Below are 14,779 nucleotides of genomic sequence, written 5' to 3' on the forward strand. Positions count from 1 at the left end.
TCTCCACTTCTTCCCAAACCATCTAGCAGTCCTTTAGATCCTCTAGATCCCCTAGAGGAAGAAATGGCAACCCACTCCTGTATTCTTGCCTGCAGAATTCCCATGAACAGAGGGGGCTGGCAGGCTACAGTCCATGGGGGTCACAAGGAGTCAGACACGACTTAGCAACTAACATTTTCACTTCCTGGAGGTGTTTACAGAGGGGTGAACTTACAAGTGGATCTGTCTGCAGACAGCCTCCACATCCTTGGTCTCCACATTTGGAGCACATCTAAGCTACAGTATGGCTGCTTCTTGGGTAAATACTGAGTGTCGCCCTGAACCAGGCTGTCAGCTAGCACATATGCCTGAAGTACAAACTGAAAGCCTGTTAGTGAAAGCCCACTACAATTTGCTCTATACTGTACTATACCATTTTTTAATAATTGCCAGTTTTTTTAAAAACTGGATGAGTTTATGAAAAATCTTGATGCCTTTTCTAGGAAAAAAACAAAACAAAACAGAAAAACACAGGGCATCTGTCAGTTGGAGCTAAAAAGCACTAGCCCCCACCCAGGTAGAGGGGGTGTTTCATGGGTGGACCGAGTCTACTCTCTGGCTCACAGTGGTCCCACCCAGACTGCCTCATTCATGTAGAGGTGCTGACGCCAGCACCACGCCAAGAACTAATGATACAGTACTTAATAATCAAATGAGACACGTGTTGGAATAAGTAGTTAACTCTTTGCGTGGGGGCGGGGGGAGGGGGGTTAAGTTAGATACCTACCTCACAGCTTGCAAGTACATACATACACATGTGCAGTTACGACAGGATTAAATGTGAAAAAATAGAATAACTGGGGGTAAAACTAGAGCAATTTTTATTTCAATCTTGTGTTCTACTGTAAATTTTCTACATACTGAATTTTCTACAACACATATAGAACTTGTAAATTTTTAAAAAATTTTTAAAAAGATGAATCAGAATGAAATCTTCATTTTAGAAGTTCTTTGATAGCAATTATTTGTTCACAGGTATAAAGAATGGCTACAGAGTAGAAATGACAATAGGCCTTTTGAGACTATTTAAAGAACAGTCCATGAACTTCTAAACTCTTCAAGTTCATAAAAATAAGGAGAGATAGGAAAAAAACTGACCACTGAGCCATTTGCTGGATCACAGAATGAGGACATACTCTTTAAAATGTGAGAGACAGTTTTTTAAAAATTAAGGCATTACTTTAAATACATTGGGAATTCATGTACCTAAGAGCTTCAAAACTGGTTTAGTTCAAAACAGTTTTAAAGACTGACCTCAAAGAGAAGAGTCACGCCCCACACAGCACAACCCTTGGTGTTAGTGTCAGAGACATGACATTGTGAAGGATAAATCACAGGCCAGTCCATTAGGGAAATGAAATACATCTTTACTACTTTCTTCCACTTATCAATACTCACATGTTGTGTAAAACTTCCAAACGGTACAAAATGAATATTTTGGAAACTGTGAGTTTTCACATAATCCAGCCCCTAATAATTATGGTTAAGGTTTCGGTATACAGCCTTCCAGACACCTTCATCTACATACTTAATATATTCTTATCATCAAAACACATTTGTGTCTTATAAGTATTTACTTTGTAACTTGCTTTTTGTCTCTGACTTTATCTTTTCTATATAATCACACAGTTGTTGGAACAGCTGCAGAGCACTTCACAGCATGGATGTATCAGTCTACTTAACTATTTTCCAAAGACAGACACTAAGGCATTCTTTTCATTGATACAGACATTGGGGTGAATATCAGTGAACATATATCTCACATGCTCATATGACTATGTCTGTCAGACAAATCCCTAAAAGTATTACTGTCAGAGTGGCATCCTGATCTGCGGATAAAAGCTACAGTGACAATGGCAATGCAGAGTCAAGTAAATAAGACTCCATATCTAACAGGCAGGCCAGAGGACAGAATGAGGACCCAACGAGGAAACGGGACGATAAGACTGATCCAGCAAGGTCCTATGACTCCAGACCTTCCCAGAGAAGATATCTCCAGAAGCACCTGGGTGGACGGGGAACAGGTGTGAACTGCCAGTGCTTCTGCCCTCAAGCCAGTCAGAGGTCTCCATCTGTACCCTGACTCTGACCTGAAAATTGATCATCTGGAAAGGCCAGAATGAAGTTTGTGGAAGGTAAAGCGAAAAAACCTGAGGCGTGAAACTGATTTGGAAAGAGAAAGGAAGACACAAAAGATACGAAACCATTGTTCTGTAAAACGCAGATCGACTTACCTTCCGCATAATGCAGTAAGATGGCACTGGATTTCATAGTGATCCCTTGGACCTGTTCATCTTCTCTGCTGTCCATGTACCTCAACTGTAAAAACACAACCTTAACGTTAAAACGGACTGATGTGGACTTTTCTTTTAAATATTTAAATTTTTAGGCTTATTACTGCCGTGAAGTTGTTCATTAGGTCCCACTATTATTACCTTTTAAATCTCTACAGCATTTTGCTTGCCTAGTATCATGTATTTCTTTCTCCTTTCCTTTTTCCTTGACCAGTTTTTGGATATTTATCAGTTGTAATGTAAGATAATCATACAATCTCTACATTGCTAGTAATTCTTTTTAAATTAATAGACTTTCTTTTCAGAGCAATTTTAAGTTTCTAGAATAACTGGAAAGTAAAGAGGTTCCTAAGTACTTCTACACACAGTTTCCTCCCTGTTATTTACATCTTACATTGTGTGCAGTGTGGTACATGTTACAATCAATGAACCAATATCAATACGTTACTATCAATTAAGGTCTATAGTTTACATTAGGATTCACTCTTTAAATGTGTAATGACGTGTCCATCATTACTGTATCATATTTGTTAGTTGTATGAATCTTTTGAAGAACAAATTTGGCTTCTTTGATCTTTTCTACTTAATTAATTTATGCTTTATTAGTTCATCTACTTACAAGAGAGTTATTGTACTTGTTCTAACTTCTCAAGTAGGAAAAATAAAAGCACTTTATTACTTTATTCCACCCAGGTTTTTAAGCCTCCTCTAGACAGTATCTTGGGCCAATTTCCTGGGGACCTGATCTGCCTCAAAGGCCCCATTCTTCCTGTAGTATCTCAGGTCTACTTTTCAAATTCAATTTTGCTTCTCCATCTTCTCTTCTCTGTATTACCAATCACTGGATAAATCCTGCTGACTATATCTTAAATTCACTGAAGGAAGGAATATCTTTATTTTTCTACTACAAATAAATCATTCCAAATCCTTTCAATCCACAGCTAGAAACAAAGGTCTCTTTCATTTCATTTCCTAAAACACGATTTTCCTCACAACCCTCATACTTCAGAAGCCTTCTTTTGGTACTCAGGTTAGCCTTCAAGATCTTCATAATCTGATACATTTTTTTTGTACCAGCACATTTTCCTTTCTCAGTAATTGCTAGGCAAATGCTCCACTCGAATCAAGTGCAACCCACAAATTAGCCTTTAGCCATTTTATCCACGTTATTTCCTGCTGTGAAGCATCTATTCCACCTGTGAAATCTTCCACAATCGTGCCAGGTTATCATCAGACTTGCTGCAAAAACTCATTCTTGCACTTATAAAATATTAATATAAACTAATATAAAAGCAATACAGAAATAATTTTTTCTCAACAATCTATTTTATCTTGCTAAATGGACTGCCAGTCTCTTAAATACATGAACTATGCTCTATACTTTTGGGGTCTTTATGAACACAACAAATGCTTCATCGCATTGTAGATTTGCTAATACTTACTGAAATGCAAGTATATATCAAATACAATAACATACCTTGCCTGCCAAGTGGCTGGAGATGATTCCATTGCTAGATATAAGATAGTCAGCCAGAGTAGTTTTTCCTGTTCAAGTAACAATATTAATTTAAATAGACTTCTTTTCTTAAAGGGGGAGGTAGGTAGATTGCATCTACATATTTAACATTTAACCATAAGAACTGCTTCACCAAGTATTTCCTATTTACCTACAGTATGTGAAAGAAGACACAATGAGCATTTTAACTAGACTTTTGAACAGTGCACTGTCTGGAATGGCAAAGATTCTAGCACTCCACAGTGCTATAATCTGTATCTCCAACACTGTGGATCAGCCTCATTTTAAAAGCTGTCCAATAACTTTTTTTTTATTGAGGCATACTTTACACAGGGGCTTCCCTGGTGGTTCAGTGGTAAAGACTCTGCCTGCCAATGCAAGAGATGTGAGTTCAATCTCTGGAGGGTGGGGAAGATCCTCTGGAGAAGGAAATGGCAATCCACTTCAGTACTACTGCCTGGAGAATCCCAAGAACACAGGAGCCTGGCGGGCTACAGTCCAGGGGTTGCAGATGCAGATACGACTGAGCGACTAAACAACAACCCTTATCCTAGTGCCTCGCTGGCAGGAAGGGGTCTTTAAGATACAGCATAGCCCATCTCTTCGCTTTTATCTACTCTTCCTTCACTTTCAGGATGGTATATAGGTTTTATTTCACACTCCCACCTCCTATCACTTTGCTGTGACTGGGTGAACAAAAAGCAGTTTGAAACCAAGAGCAGGCTTAGCGGGAGGTGATGCTGTGGCATGAAAGCAATGTTTGTCAGGAGCTAAGCACCATGGATCAGCCCACCTTGCCCTCTTGTGTCCCAGCCTCTAGTCACATACATTTCTTTCTCCCTTTCTGACACTATTACCACTTGAAATGAGTGTCCCCATCTGCCATCTTGAATCACCCTTCAGGGTTCATCTCTAATACTAATTATGCTATAAAGCCTTTTCTTAACCCATTCCTAGCTTCCTGACTCTCCAGCTCTCTCAACCCTTATCATCTACTTTTTGCCTGTCTCACTTTGTGTTGCCTCAACCCCCAAATCACCTCTACAGCTGAGGGGGTGCCCTGTTCATAAATTTCTACGGTCTGACACAGAGGGCAAAGAATCCTGAACTTAGAACACAGGTTCTGAGAATATTATGTTAAGACTACAGACGTGTTATATTAGAAAGCCATTTCAAAAATACTTGATAGTTTAACAAAAACTCAACTTCTCATTTAAAAACCAACACAGTATACTATCTAGAAGAACACCAATCCCTAGTTGGCTGTGTTCTACCACATCAAACTTTTAAAAGAAATAAGACTTGCAACTAAGCATCACTCCAATGACACGTGCGGAGACACACCCCCTTAATTACTGAAAACAAGTTATTTAGAAAGGGTTCTTACCATGGTCTGCTGCTGCTGCTAAGTCGCTTCAGTCGTGTCCGACTCTGTGCGACCCCATAGACGGCAGCCCACCAGGCTCTCCTGTCCCTGGGATTCTCCAGGCAAGAACACTGGAGTGGGTTGCCATTTCCTTCTCCAATGCATGAAAGTGAAAAGTGAAAGTGAAGTTGCTCAGTCATGTCCGACTCTTCGCGACCCCATGGACTGCAGCCTACCAGGCTCTTCTGTCCATGGGATTTTCCAAGCAAGAGTACTGGAGTGGGGAACCATGGTCTACGTGAGCCAAAACACAGATATCCCTAATGTTAGCAGTGTTTTTCTGGAGTTGAATCATCTTATCCAAACTATTGAGCACCATGATCAGTTACTTCCTGTGACTAAAAATTAAAGACGTAGTACAAATGACTAAAGATCAGGACAATAAAAAAGGGTTTTTAATACTGGGAACTGACAAGATTTCTCAAGTTCCTTCAAGTAAAAACCCAACGAACCGCTTATTAAAGGCAGATACCCACCCAGACCTAAGTCCAATTTGAGAACTTCAGCAACTACTGTACTACGACTGTGGATTTTACTCATCCTTCCAGATCTGCGATGAATCACAGAGCTCCTTAGGGCTGGGTGCCCAGTGACACCAGGAACTCTGCCCTGTACTCTCTACTGGGGTGAATTTCTCCAGGTCAATGATGACGTATCGCAAGGGTCATAAGCAGGAGAGAAGATGCCGACATCTCTCCTTCCGCTCCTCGATCTTTTTCCAAGTCCTTCCTCCTATCACTCCCGGTTGCTTTCACTGGAGGGGGAACATTCAGCTTGATGACCGCTACGGAGCCCGAATAAAGTTTTGGGTCATGTGCTTATTTGCTGAGCAGGTGCAATGAACGCCTTTCATTCCTTCCCACATTGGGGAAAAGAAAAAATAAACCCTCATCTCCACCTTCCCCTCTTCATCACTCCCTTCTTCTCTGAGGACTCCGGGTCTACAGTGAAAAGCGGTCGGGCTCGAGCGGACACTTAAACTCGGGCGGTAGCCGCTCCCACCCCGGGTTCGCCCCCGGCCCCGCCCCGCCGCCGCGGGGCCCTGGGTCCCTCCACCGCCTGGAGGTGCCAGAGGAGGACGCCCAGCGCCCGTCGGGCCCGCACTCGCCGGCTCCCGCCGCCCAACCAGTCCCGCTCGGACACCGGCGCCGACGACGCCACGCACGTCGCAGACGCCCACAGTTAGGTGTCTCCCGAACGCCTGCGGGCCGGGGGCGGGGCTAGCGACGCACGACCTTTGACCCGCGCGCCTCTCTGTCGCCGCCGGAAGCCGGCGCCACATGCGTCTCCTGGCCTCCCTCGGTTGCCTTGACTACGGAGGGCGCGGTGGACCGGCGGAAGCTGCGAGTTTGTAGCCGCTGAGGAGCCGGAAGCATGAGGACCTGGTGTCTGTGTCAGATTTGTACTGACACAGTTTTTGCGGGGAAGGAACGGCCGGCGTGGCGGCGGCCGGGCTCGGAAGTGAGCTAGGGCCGCGGAGGGACGAAGCCCTCAGAGTGGCCGCCCCGCGGAAGTGCGGGGACCCGGGCGCAGCGACGTCCCCACTTATTCCCGGGTCCCGAATGCTGGCTGCGCACCCCGCCAGCTATCTCAGGTTAAGCAGTTCTGCTTTGTGGGTTCCTGGCACTTTCCAGGTGGCGCTAGTGATAAAGAACCCGCCTGCCAATGCAGGAGACCCAGGAGAGGAGGTTCCATCCCTAGTTTGTGAAGATCCCCTGGAGGAGAACAGCAACCCACTCCAGTATTCTTTCCTGGAGAATCCCATGGACAGAGAAGCCTGGCGGGCTACAGTCCATAGGGTCGCAAACACGATTTAAACGACTTTGCACGCACGCACGCATTTGTGGGCTCCTATCCAGGGCGCAAACTCCAATGCCTTCCAGCGTGGGGATTTATATGCCTGTGCAGCAGCGGCTGGAGGTCAGGCTGGTAAATGGGGGAGATCTGATTCGACTGGGAGAGTGTATGCCCCACACTATTTTAAAAATTAATAAAAGGAAATAGAAGAATAGAACGATGTGCAAGTCGATGAGTTTTCGACCCATGTTACGCTTTCTTTTATCCCTTGCTTGCTTTTTTTCCCCCAACCCCTGCCTGACCGATATTTTCTTTCCCAAGCCCATCCTGCCTGCGCTCCTTTGGAATCTGACTTCGTGAAACCTAGAATTGGTCAGTGAGTCCTGCCTGACAACTTCCCATCACCTAAGAAATAGTCTTCTCCTTCCTCAACTTCCCTGTTGACCCAGGGATTAGATCACTGCTCAATGAATATTATGAATATGTCAGCCCTGTGGTATTGTAATCTCCTCCAAAGGAGACACTTAGAATGTTGATGAAAGCAGTTTTCCCCTTAGTTTCATGGTAAATGTTTATAATTAATAATCCAATGTGGATTAAAAGATAAATCGACATTTGAGGATTTGATTCATATTTGAAAACCCTGATGTGCACGAAAAGTAATTATTATTTCTAATCTTTCATTTCTATCCAACCCAAGTTCCTTTCCCATCCAGCTGTCAGGAATTTTCCGTCTTCATGATGTAGGAGGCTCCCTTTCAGGCAATTAAATGATCCGGGGAACCGAGGCATTGCCAAAGCAAGGAATCTTTTCTGGGCTTTAAACATTGGTAATGCTTCCCACTGACAAGTCTCTTGCTGAGGTTCTAAGAATCCTCTCAGCAGTGGTGCCACCCCTACTTTCAAGTGTATGTTTGAGGTACAAGAATCTTGCCAAAGCCAGGAGCCACTATTGAAGGGTTCACCTAGCCAACTCTTGAGATCTGGCCACCACCTGCAACTGTGATAGAGTGGGGCAAAGATCCTTGCTCTTCTAAGAGAACAAACTCATTGATGTTTCAATACACTGCCTCTGTCTATTAGGATCAAGATTGTTGGACCCTTTTGGGAAATTTTGACCTGTGTCTGTTACTTTTTCGTCTTGCTATTTTAATCTTTTTTTCCCCCTACTATGTAACTAAAAATTTCCAAATGTTTATTTCTTTCACTTTATCAGTCAAAACTGCCATCTATCATATTTTCCTCTGCAGTGTGCACATACAACTACTCATGTGAGTTAAACTGTGATGAGTTTTTTATGTTTGCATAGGTGACATCATTGCCTACATGGAACCACAAGGATTTATGAAAATTCTGGCGGGTCTTGTGCCACAACTGAATATTTGGAAAAATATCCTACATACGGCAGTGTTCTTCCACCTCAGAGTCTGAAGCCCAAGCAAGAATTTCAAGCATATCATGGCAAAATGGAAGGAATAACAACATTTAAGTAAATATCAAGAAACAATTTGCTTCACTTATTTTTTCACCACTCTCCTGGTTTTAATAAAGTTTTCTTTAAACTATTTAGTTTAATTCCTTAAACTATTTAGTTGATTTAAGTTGAACCAATCTAAAAAGCAAGAAACTGGTTGAGTCACAACTTGAGAAAAACAGAAAGACGAGAACTAAGCTAGAATGACAAAAATGAGAATGTAAAAGGGAGATATAAAAAGTTCTGTTGATTTCTTTTTTAACCTAAAATCTCTGTGTTTGTCTGCTTTCCAATGTGACCAGAATGCAATAACTTCCTAAGGGTTATGTTTGTATCTACTCCAGCTTTTGTATCTCTGATCTGTTTTCTAACTTTAGGTGACCAAGATGACCTCTTTCTTTTTTTTAGTTTTATTTTTCCCTGAAGTATAGTTGATTTACAATGTTGTCCCAATCTCTGCTGTACAGCAAAGTGACTCGGTTATACACTTACAGACATTGTTTTTTTTTTAAATAATAGACATTGTTTTTTTAACATTCTTTTCCATCACAGGATATTGAATATAGTCCCTGTGCTATACAGTAGGACTTTGTTGTTTATCCATCGAATAGATTAATATAATAGATTACAATCTGCTAATCCAAAACTCCCAGTTTTTCCCTCCCCCACGCCCTTGGCAACCACCAGTCTGTACTCTATGTCTGTGAGTCTGTTTTTGTTTTATAGATAGGTTCATTTTTACCATATTTTAGATTCCACATACAAGTTATATGGTACTTGTCTTTTTCTTTCTGACTTACTTCACTTACTTATGATAATCTTTAGTTGCACTCATGTTGCTGTAAATGATGTTATTTCATTCGCTTTTATGGCTGAGTAGCATTCCATTGTATATATATGTACCACATCTTCTTTATCCATTCATCTGTCACTGGACATTTGTTTCCATGTCTTGGCTATTGTGGATAGTGCTGCTGTGAACATAGGGATGGTGCATATATCTTTTTGAATTATAGTTTTGTTGGATATATGCCTGGGAGTGGGACTGCTGAATAATATGGTAGTTCTATTTTTAGTTTTTTGAGGAACCTCCATACTATTTTCCATAGTGGCTGTACCAACTTACATTCCTACTAACAGTAGAGGAGAGTTCCCTTTTCTCCACATCCTCTCCAGCATTTGTTATTTATAGACTTTTTAATGATGACTATTCTGACTAATGTGAAGTGGTACCTCGTTGTAGTTTTGATTTGAGTTTCTCCAATAATTAGTGACGTTGAGCAAGATGACCTTTTTACAATGCAGATTCAATCCTATCACCTCCCTGCTAAAACTGCTCTTGTATTTTCCCATTATATTTAATATACAATCAAATCCCTTCATTGCTTGGTCCCCACTTTCTTCTCTGATTTATTTTCACTGTAATGCCCTTTGCACTCTTTTGGTTACATCCCATAGGACATTTTTAATTTCTTGAATGTACTAAGTTTCCCTTGTCACATAGCCTTCCAAGATACTATTTTACCTGTCTGAAATTCTTCCTGCAAATGTACCCTAGTTTACATTTGTTCAACCTATGGATCTCAACTCAATTATTACTCTGAAAAGCCTTCTTTGACACCCAGTTTTTGGTGAGGTAAATGTCCCCTACATAAGTTCTCAAAGTATCTGCCTGTTATTTATCATTAGATTAGTCTTAGTGAAAGCAGGAACTGTGTGTCTTCTTATCTCAGCATTCTATTTCCAGAAACCTATTACATGCCTACTAGCTCATAGTAGGTGCTCAATATTTATTCAGTGTGTGAAAGACAGAAAAGTTCTTTTAAGCCTCAGCTTTTCACTTGGCTCAGCACTTTTGATCTCTTTCTATCTTTGTCAATTCAATTCTTTTCTTTATTCTGTGCACACTATATTCAAGGCACAATCTAAGGCATTAAAAAATATCAATAAACATAGGTTCTTGCTTTCAAGGAACTCATACATCAGATTTCTATAATTTAGGGTTTTTAAAATGCTATAGGACAGTGTTCACTTTTAGTATTATCCATTTTCATTTCAACAAAAGATCATTTTACTTACATAGCAAAGATGGAGACCTTCAAACTTTTAGTCCAATACTTATACCTTTAACATTTCAGGCAATTCTTGTGGTTCCTTCTGTAGGTGTGTGGCTCTTCCAGAAATGTGAAGATCTCCCATAGTCCTCAGACTTTTGTGTGATTTGGAATCATCAAGAAAGTTTACAGTTATAGGTTCCAGACCGCCACCTAAAACAGTCAGTAGCTAATGGAGTGGATTCCAGGAATATGCATTTTTAACCAGCATCACTGGTGATTCTGTTGCTACAGACTCAATGCAGTGGGCAGGTCCTGGACTGTCCATTGGGTCTGATGTGGAATGGAAAGAAGGGCTTCCCCACCAATGTTTATAGTCTTGTGACTATAAGCGGTCCCCAAACAAAAATCAGACAAATAAGATACTCCCAGATCATAGCAAATGAGATGAAGAAACTAAGCAGCTGGTTGAGATAGTTCAGTTCAGTTCAGTCACTCAGTCGTGTCCGACTCTTTGTGACCCCATGAATTGCAGCACACCAGGCCTCCCTGTCCATCACTAACTCCCGGAGTCTACCCAAACCCATGTCCATAGAGTCAGTGATGCCATCCAACCATCTCATCCTCTGTCGTCCCCTTCTCCTCCTGCCCCCAATCCTACCCAGCATTAGGGTCTTTTCCAATGAGTCAACTCTTCGTATGAGGTGGCCAAAATATTGGAGTTTCAGCTTCAACATCAGTCCTTCCAATGAACACCCAGGATTGATCTCCTTTAGGATGGATTGATTGTATCTCCTTGCAGTCCAAGGGACTCTCAAGAGTCTTCTCCAACACCACACTTCAAAAGCATCAATTCTGCAGCGCTCAGCTTTCTTCACCATCCAACTCTCACATCCACACATCACCACTGGAAAAACCATAGCCTTGACTAGATAGACTTTTGTTGGCAAAGTAATGTCTGTTGAGATAGAGCCAAGGGGAAAGGTTGCTCTTTTTTTCTCTACCTCTACTCCTTTCTTCCTTGGTGCCTTAGTGATTCATAATGGAGATTTGAAATAAAGTTCACAATATTCATATTTGTTGAATAAAGATTTTGCATTTAACCAACTCTAAAAAATGAAGAAAGTTTAACCTGCCACATGTTTCTTTAAAAAAGTCAGTTGCTTTTCAATTCTGGGTTTTCTCCATTGCCTTGTTCAAGTAGCCTTAATAGTAAAAATAAAACTAAATAAAGATTCAAATATACCAACAAAACGAAACCTTCTATTTCTTAAATCATCTTTCCACTTAGTAAAACACTAAATCTTTTCTTTGTATCTTGACTAGGGAATTAGCAGTATCGTGGCTCAGATGGTAAAGAATGCACCTTCAGGAGACTCGGGTTCCATCCCTGGGTTGAAGATCCCCTGGAGAAGGAAATGGCAACCCACTCCAGTATTCTTGCCTGGGAAATCCCACGGACAGAGGAGCCTGACAGGCCACAGGCCATGGGTCGCATAAAAGTTGGGCACAACTTATCAACTAAGAACAGAAGTATTTCCAAGGACCTCAAGGGATTTGGAACTTTTGCTTGACTCCCTCATGTTGACGATGTTGACTAGGCAGCAGGTAGCAGCTGATTCATCTGTACAATTAAAAAATAATGTGTCTTTCTGTTTTATACTTTACTGAACTGTAGGAAGAGACTGTAAAGAGCAGATGTCTGGACTTGTACAGGGCTTTTGGTCCTTTAGAGGACTACAGTTGTAGCACAATCAATGACTGCCAGAGTTGGCAGGACGGCTGCCCTGAAAGTCTGGGTCCAGACAAGTCCAGTGTTTTAGGATATATCAGATGAGTAAGAGTGCATTTACCCTTCACTACGTCTCCACAGAAAGTTGGTTTGGGTTTGGAGGTACACTTTCTAACATGTAACTAATCTAACTAGAGAAATTAAGACTTCTAAGTTTCTCTGTCCTCTCCCTGATTCTTCCACTTCCTGATTGCATTTTAGCCTGTTCCTCTCTAGCTGGTATTTGGGAAGAGCAAAGAACAACTCAGATATCTTGAGAAGCAGAGGTATGTGATGTCTACTGTTGTTCATCCTCTAAATAGTATTTCTCAAGCTTTTGTTAAGTGTCAGGCACTATGCTTAGTGCCTGGGATACAGTGATCAGCAGAAATGGTCCTGATCTCTGTGCTTACAGACACTGCAGTCTAGTGGAGGTGGCAATCAAAAACATCATTCAGAATGAGTATAAAATTGCAACAGTGATCAAATATAGGAAAGGTAGGCACCAGATAACTTGAGAGCCAGAATAAGAGGCTTGACTTTATCAGGGAAATGAGAAGAATGATCTAAAATCTGAAGGCTGTAAAGCATTTAACTGGATTAAGGATGTAAGAAAGTGTTTTCCAGGCAGAGAGCAGCATGAAGCAGGAAGGAGAAGGCCAGCAGGGGCAGAGGAAGCATGAGGTGAGTTGAAGCTAGTGGAAAGGGCCATGCTCAGTTTCTTCTATAGCCTTAGAGCAGTAAGAAGCCACTGAGGGTTTCTTTTTGGAGTGTGTGTGTGTGTGTGTGTTGCAGGGGGTATGGAAAGATTGGAGAGAGAACTAGTGAGTGAGTTTAGGAAGCTACTGAACTGATGTGGATGAGCTATTACAAAAGCTTAGAATATCAGGGTGGTGGATGAGACAGAAAAGCAGTCAGATTTAAGAGAGATTTAGGAGGCAAAGCTGATAGGAGGTAGTGATAAACTAAATTTAAGAGGGAGATGAGGCATGAAGGGGCTTCCCAGGTGGTGCCAGTGATAAAGAAACCTGCCTGTCATTGCAAGAGACATACAAGACAATGAGTTCAGTCCTGCGAGGCATGAAGAAGGGTCAGGCTAGGTTCCTGACTGTGCAGCTGAAGAAGTGGTGGTGCCATTCACTAAGATAAGGAACAAGCAAAAGAGGCCAGATTTGTTGGGGAGAAATATTTTGATTAGGAGTGTAGTACATTTTGAGGTGCTGTTGACTATCTGAGAGGCCTTGTGAAAACTGGTCTGGATCTAAGAGAAGAAGTCTAAGTAGAGATGTAAGTTTGAGACGCATTTCCATCTAGTTAGTTATGGCAGCTGTGGGGGTGAAGGAGCTGTGCTTAGGCAGGAACATGGGATGAGTAGAGGAGTGTGTGCAGACCCAAGTGCTGAGGAACTCGAGCACTTCCTGACTGAGTCTAGGAGAGTGGAGCGACATAGGAGACTGAGAAGAAATTATGAGGAAGACAGGGAGAAAGAGATTTCCAGAAATAGAAAGAGTGGTCAGTAATGAAAGTTACTACTGGAGAGGTCTGGTAAGATGAAGACTAAGACTGTCTGATGCATTTCACCATATAGAAGTCACTGTGGATCTTTAAACTGTACTAGAGAGGGCTGTGCTGAAAAACCAGGTTGAAGTGGGTCAAGGAGGTGGGTTGAAGTAGATTGACAGGGGTGAGTTAACAAGTCTAAGAAGTTACATTGTGGACAGAGAAGGGATTCAGTGAGTTTTCTTTTGGGGAGGTTATGACCACATACAGAAAATACTGATTTGTAAAAAAATGGTTTGAATAAATCATAAAATAAGTGACCACAGCCAACAGAAAAGAAATGCCAATAGAAATGTCAATAGAAAGTCAATGCCACTGGGTCAAAAGAAAAGAAAGCAATTTGGAAGACTTTTAGTAATAGTAGTAGTAATCAAAATAATCATTCTTTATATGTACAAAACAGTCATGTGTATGCTGTACATGCATATATGTGTCAGTCCTTAAAACAATCCTGCATGAGGTAGACGACATTATGGTTCTATTTTATATATAAGGAAACTGGAACAGACAGGTGAAGTTATCCAATATAATACATATAGCGAATGACAGAGCCAGGATTTGGGCCCAGGTGGTCTGATCAGTCCAAGTCTGTGGTCTTCTCCAATTCAACAGACAGCCTCAGTGTCTGCAATAACATAATGTTTATCAAATGCCCAGGGTGGCCAGGGTACTCTATGACCCCCATCCCTGGCAAGAGCTGCTGGGGGATCAGAAGGTGAGTAAGACTTACATCCATGCTATGAATATGATTGATGTCTAAATGCCAGAGTCAGATGTACGTGACTCCTTTAACTGATTATTTAATGATGAGCAGGAAGACAGCATGACTCAACAAAAAGACAGCACAC

At 41.6% G+C, this 14,779-nt stretch overlaps 1 long non-coding RNA gene across 1 annotated transcript in view; it reads right to left on the bottom strand.

Annotated features, from left to right (window-relative positions):
* Nucleotides 1–6,478, bottom strand: part of LOC145524798 (uncharacterized) — a 90,955-nt gene extending 84,477 nt beyond the window's left edge. Inside the window, exons 1-4 of the long non-coding RNA XR_014067855.1 lie at nt 5,752–6,478; nt 5,237–5,509; nt 3,811–3,878; nt 2,274–2,358 (exon numbers count right to left, since the gene is read on the bottom strand). This is a non-coding gene — a long non-coding RNA (uncharacterized LOC145524798). The remainder of the gene's footprint in view (nt 1–2,273; nt 2,359–3,810; nt 3,879–5,236; nt 5,510–5,751) is intronic.
* Nucleotides 6,479–14,779: the final 8,301 nt, after the last annotated feature.

Source organism: Giraffa tippelskirchi, chromosome 10 (genome assembly GCF_054371585.1).
Source record: "Giraffa tippelskirchi isolate mGirTip1 chromosome 10, T2T-mGirTip1v1.2.pri, whole genome shotgun sequence".
Lineage (NCBI taxonomy): Eukaryota > Metazoa > Chordata > Mammalia > Artiodactyla > Giraffidae > Giraffa > Giraffa tippelskirchi.